General features: G+C 41.1%; 1 pseudogene across 1 annotated transcript; it reads left to right on the top strand.

The window, feature by feature from the left end:
• Positions 1-4,522: 4,522 nt before the first annotated feature.
• On the top strand, positions 4,523-5,257 carry LOC308513801 (KATNB1-like protein 1; annotated as a pseudogene). The gene has a single exon. The product of its transcript is annotated as a KATNB1-like protein 1 (transcript).
• The last annotated feature ends 236 nt before the right edge of the window (positions 5,258-5,493 follow it).

Below are 5,493 nucleotides of genomic sequence, written 5' to 3'. Positions count from 1 at the left end.
AGAGGTTCATCAATCTTGTTTATCCTTTCAAAGAACCAGCTCTTGGTTTTATTGATTTTTTTCTATGTCATTTATTTCTGCTCTGAGCTTTATTATTTCCTTCCTTCTACTTACTCTGGGTTTTTCAAGTTGCTCTCTTTCTAATTCTTTAAGTTGTAGGATTAGATCACTTATTTCAAATTTTTCTTGTTTTTTTTTTTTTTTTTTTTTTTTTTTGAGGTAGGCCTGTAGTGCTATGAACTTCCCTCTGAGGATTGCTTTCACTGTGTCCCATAGATTTTTGGTTGCTGTGCTTTCTTCATTGTCATTTGTTTCCAGGATGCTTTTTATTTATTATTTAATCTCTTTGGTAACCTATGCATTGTTTAATAGCATGTTTTTTAGCCTCCATATGTTTTATTGCTTAATATTGTTTTTATTGTGGTTGATTTCTAATTTCATGCCATTGTGATCTGAGAAGATGCTTGATATGATTTTAATCTTCTTGTCTATATACTAACATGTGGTCTGTCTTTGAAAATATCCCATGTGCACTTAAGACGAATGTATATTCTGTAGCTTTGGGGTGAAATGTTCTGAAGATGTCAATTATTTTCATCTGATATAGTAGTCATTTGGGATTGCTGTTTCCTTGTTGATTTTTTGTCTAGAAAATTTTTCCAATGATGTCAATGGATTATTAAAGCCTCCTACTATGTCTTGCTGTTGATCTATCTCTCCCTTGATATATTCCAGAAGTTTTTCTATGTATTTGGATGCTCCTGCATTGGGTGCATATATGTTTACCAGAGTTATAGTCTCTTGTATCAATCCCTTTAGAACTATAAAATGGTCTTCATTATCTCTTGTTATGGCCTTCACTTTGAGGTCTATTTTGACAGATATAAAAGTACCCCAGCTTTTTTTTTTTCATTTCTATTTGCCTGAAGAATTTTTTTCCCATCCCTTCACTTTCAGTTTGTGTGAGTCATTTGTTCTAAGGTGAGTCTCTTGTAGACAGCATATACATGGGTCATGTTTTCTTATCCATTCAGCTATGCTGTGTCTTTTGATTGGAGAATTTATTCCATTTACTTTTAAGGTTATTATTAATAGATACTTGTTTGTTGCCATTTTTGTTCTTTATGCCTGTGTTCCTTCCTCCTTTTCTTTTTCTTCTTTAAAGCAGTCCTTTTAGCATTTCTTGTGTTGCTGGTTTGGTGGCAATAAACTCCCTTAGCCTTTCTATGTTTGTGAAGCTCTTGATTTCACCTTTAATTTTGTATGATAGCCTTGCTGGATAGAGTATGCTTGGATTCAGCCCCTTTCTTTGCATCACTCTGTATTCTACATTCCAATCCCTTCTGACCTGACAGGTTTCTGTTGAGAAATTAGTTGATAGTCTAATAGAAATCCCTTGTAGGTAACTTTCCATCTCTCTCTGGCAGCCTTTAAGATTCTTAATTTGTCATTGATGTTTGCCATTTAATTACAATATGTCTTGATGTTGGTCAGTTTAGGTTTATCTTGGTTAAGACTCTGTGTGCTATGCTTTTTGGACTTATGTGATTTTTTTCCCCTCAAAGTCAGGGAATTTTTCTGTCATTTCCTCAAACAGATTTTCTATTTCTTGCTCAGTTTCCTCTACTTCTGGCACCCCTATTGTGTGGCTGTTGTTTTGTTTCATGTTGTCCCAAAGCTCCCTTAGGCTCCCCTCTTGCTTTTTAAGTTTTTTTTTTTTTTCAGTTGCTGTTCTGCATGGGTGTTTTTTAATTTTTCTACCTTGTCATCTAACATGCTAATTTGGTCCTCAGCTTCTTCCAGTTTTCTTTTGAGGCCTTCCATTGTGTTCATTACTGCAGCTGTCATTCTTCATTTCCTCTTGATTCTTATTCATGTTGGTGAAATTCTCATTCAACTCCTTATAATTCTCATTGAATTGTGTGTATTTTTCATCCAGATGTTTGAGCAACCTTCTAACCATCACTCTTAATTCTTTCTCTAACAAATTACTTACCTCCATTTCATTTAATTCCTTTTCTGGCGATTCCTCTTTTTCTGTCCTTTGGGTATTGTTTCTTCATCTCCCCATTTTTGCTGTCCTGTTGTAATTTTTTCTATGTCTTAGATCCAACTGCTATGCTACCCAGGTTCTTTTGGGGGTGGTCCTAAGGAGTACACCCTCTCAGTCCCATGTAGTTGGTGGTTTGTGGGATTCGGTGGTGCAGTCTCTCAGATCTCCTGAGCTGGGTGATCTGGTGGAGCCCACTACTTGAGTTATTTGGGTTATCCTGATATAGTTGGGGCTTGAATGTTAGTTTCTCATCTGTGGATGAAGTTTTATCACAGGTTGACCATGTGATTCACCCCTGGCTCATAGTGCAAGCTATTGTGGATGTTCTTGTGGTTCCGGCTCTTGTGGCAAGGGTTGCCTGAGGTCTCACTGGCTTGTGGATCACTGTGGGGTCCTGGAGTCCATGGCCTGGGTGATGGGGGTCCTAGGGCCAGTGGCTGGTGTAGTAAGACTCTAGCTGGTGTGGTGTGACTCTTGACAGGGTGACATTACTCTGTGAATCACTGAGAGGGTCCCAGAGCCTGTGTTGGGGGGGGGGCAGGTACAGGCATCTGGGAGTCTGCAGATGATGTAGCAGGACTCTAGCCAGGGTGGCTTCACTCTACTAATCACGAAGGGCACCAGGAGCCAGCAGCCAGGAAAGTGGTAGTCTTTGGATCTGCTGCTGGAGCAGTATGCCCTTGGCTGGAAAGATATACACTCAGCAACTCTCCAAGGGGTCCAGAATGCTGTGACCAGGGAAGCAGGAATTGTAGGGTCTGCTGCTGGAGCAGCACCACTGAGGGGTCCAGGAGCTGACGGCTAGGAAGGCAGGCATCCCGGGTTCTGTGGGTCTGCGGTTGTGACAGCACAACTTTGGCTGGAGTGTCTGCAGGGTCCCAGGTGGTGTCCAAGGTGAGTCTGGGTGGTGGTGAGGCTGGGCTCCTAGTTGCGGCTCCTCTCCCCTTTAAGATGTCATGGTTTCTGTGCCAGAGCCATGCAACCAAGGGAGTGCCTGCAGCGGTAGCAGGGGCTCCCCATCCTGTTCTGTCAGCCCGCCCTGAGACTCCTGCAAGATCTAACTGTCCTTCACTCACACATGCACACACTACACATGTCCACACATGCCCCCTTTACTCCTTACTCACTTACATTCTCTCCCTCACTGCTGTCCTGCCGGCTCCCATCTTCTTCTCCAGGAAATAAAATCTTTAGATAGCTCCTCCCTTCAATAAAAATCAGAACTACCTGACTAATGCTGGGAAAGCTGGAATCTGGGAGAATCTATACTAATAATAGCCTAGGTGGTCGTCACGCCCTCATGCCATGATGCCCTCATGCTGTTACAAGAAGGCTGAGTGTGCAGTGCGTGTGCACGGGTGGGTGGGCCCTGGAGGTCCCTCAGCTGTGCGCCACGGAGGCAGGCCAGTGGCCACTCCACATGGTGAGGTCTGGGGGTCCCGTGGCTGCACATGCAGCGGAGGTGGGACCCGTGGCTTCGGCCTACCTCTTTGGGGAAATCCATTGAGGAGCCCCGGGGTCCCAAGTCTCACACAATTTCGCACGCTGGGTCACTAGTATAAGATAAAATTTTAGGTACTCCATTTACCAGTTTACAGAAGAACATACTTGTCCTTCCTCTTGCAGAGGTGGGGCCGTACATCAGCCTTCATCTCTAAACCAGTGGGCTTGCTAAATCATTACCAAAAACACATGGCACTCAAGGCTTAGGCTATTTAAGTCAGGACAGAAAACTCAAACATGAAATATTTTCAGAAGCTTTTCTGTCTCTCTTTTATTAACCTGCCAAGATAGAAATTTCTCTGTCAACATAATTTTTGCTTGCTTGTAACTTTGTAATATCTCTGTTGGAAAAATAAAAACCCCAGACACCCATGGGGGAGCAATCGAGGCAGGCTTCATTTGAATGGGTCTGAGTGTGGGTCTGTCAGGGAGCCAAGGGACTCTCTAGACTTCCAGGCAGAGTTTGTCAGTACCAGGGCTGAGCTGAGGTGCCACGTACCATGAGGTGGCCATATTTAAGAGATTATGGCATCTTTCATCCTGTCCCCCAACCCTCCTCCTCTGTGACAGCTACCAGTCTGTTCCCTGTGTTTCTATTTTGTTTGTCAGTTTATTTTGTTCATTAGATTCCAAATATAAGTGAGATCACATGATATTTGTCTTTCTCTGACTGGTTTACTTAACTTAGCATAATAATCTCTGGCCAAATCCCCCAAAACATATATACATAACACAGACACAGACAACAGTGTGCTGATAGCCAGAGGGAAAAGGGGTGGGAGCTTAGTGGAGGTGGGCAAGGGGGGATGGGGATGGAAAGAGATTTTATTTGAGGTGATCACGCAGGATGCAGTGTGCAGATGTTTTATTCATTTGTACAACTGAAACATGTATAGTTTTGTCAACCAATGCCACCCCAACAAATTTAATTAAAACATAATCAATAAATAAAACAAAAAAGAAATTATGGTATCTGAAATCAACAATGTTAAAAAATTGAACTTTTGTGATACTATTGAGAATAAGTCCATTGATCTTATTAAAAAAAGAACTCTAATTTCAATAATAAGAACACGAAGGAGGTTAAGAAATCTCCAAAAGAGTTGATTGCTTACATAAACGAAACAGTTGGATAAGCTGTGAAAAGCCCAGATAAACTATGTAAGGTTGCTTACCACAGAGGACTTATTCGTCAACCTTTTTCAAATCCTTGTTAGAAAAAGAAATATTCCCCTAGAAGTGGGAGCTGTGACATTGCCAATAATGATAATAAACCAGCTTGTGCAGCCTACCTGCCGGAAAAATTACACCATGATAATCGAACATATTTACCGAACTCCAGTGATTCTGCTTTTCACAGACAGAATGCCCATCATCAAAATACAGTTTTGTGTTTTTAATCTGAGGTTTATCTGGACCATGAAACAACAGTACATGTTTTATTTAGCAGGAATTTAAGACTGAATTTAGCTTTAACTCTCTGGAAAAAGATAAATATAAGTAAACTTGTAGCTTATTTGGTGAGGATAGAAGACCGTATAGTGGTGATGGATTGCCTCCCTGTACTTAATAATATTTTCACAGGAAGAAGAATAATACATCTCACTTGGCTGCTGTGTAGACTTGTTGCCTCTAGTAAAGTCACTACTTAAAACCAAATCTGAAGAATATATTAAGTGGACTGTAGGAGCAAGAAAATAATCTTACTTTGGTTCCAGTATATACTGGGTATATATGCTTATTTATGACAGTTACATTGAAAGACTAAAGACCATTTGGTTATTTAAAACATGCTTAAACTATATAATTTCTGAAAACTTCTCATTAAAAACTCTGAACTATGGAAGAAACCAAAACCCCTTTTAAAGCCACATAAGGAGCCCTAGTTGGTTTGGCTCAGTAGATAGAACGTTGGCCTGTGGACAGAAGGGTCCTGG

The sequence above is a fragment of the Myotis nattereri genome (assembly GCF_964212035.1).
Source record: "Myotis nattereri genome assembly, chromosome: 2".
Taxonomy (NCBI): Eukaryota; Metazoa; Chordata; class Mammalia; order Chiroptera; family Vespertilionidae; genus Myotis; species Myotis nattereri.
Note: the sequence above shows the minus strand (reverse complement) of the source record. Positions and strands in the feature narration are given on the sequence as shown.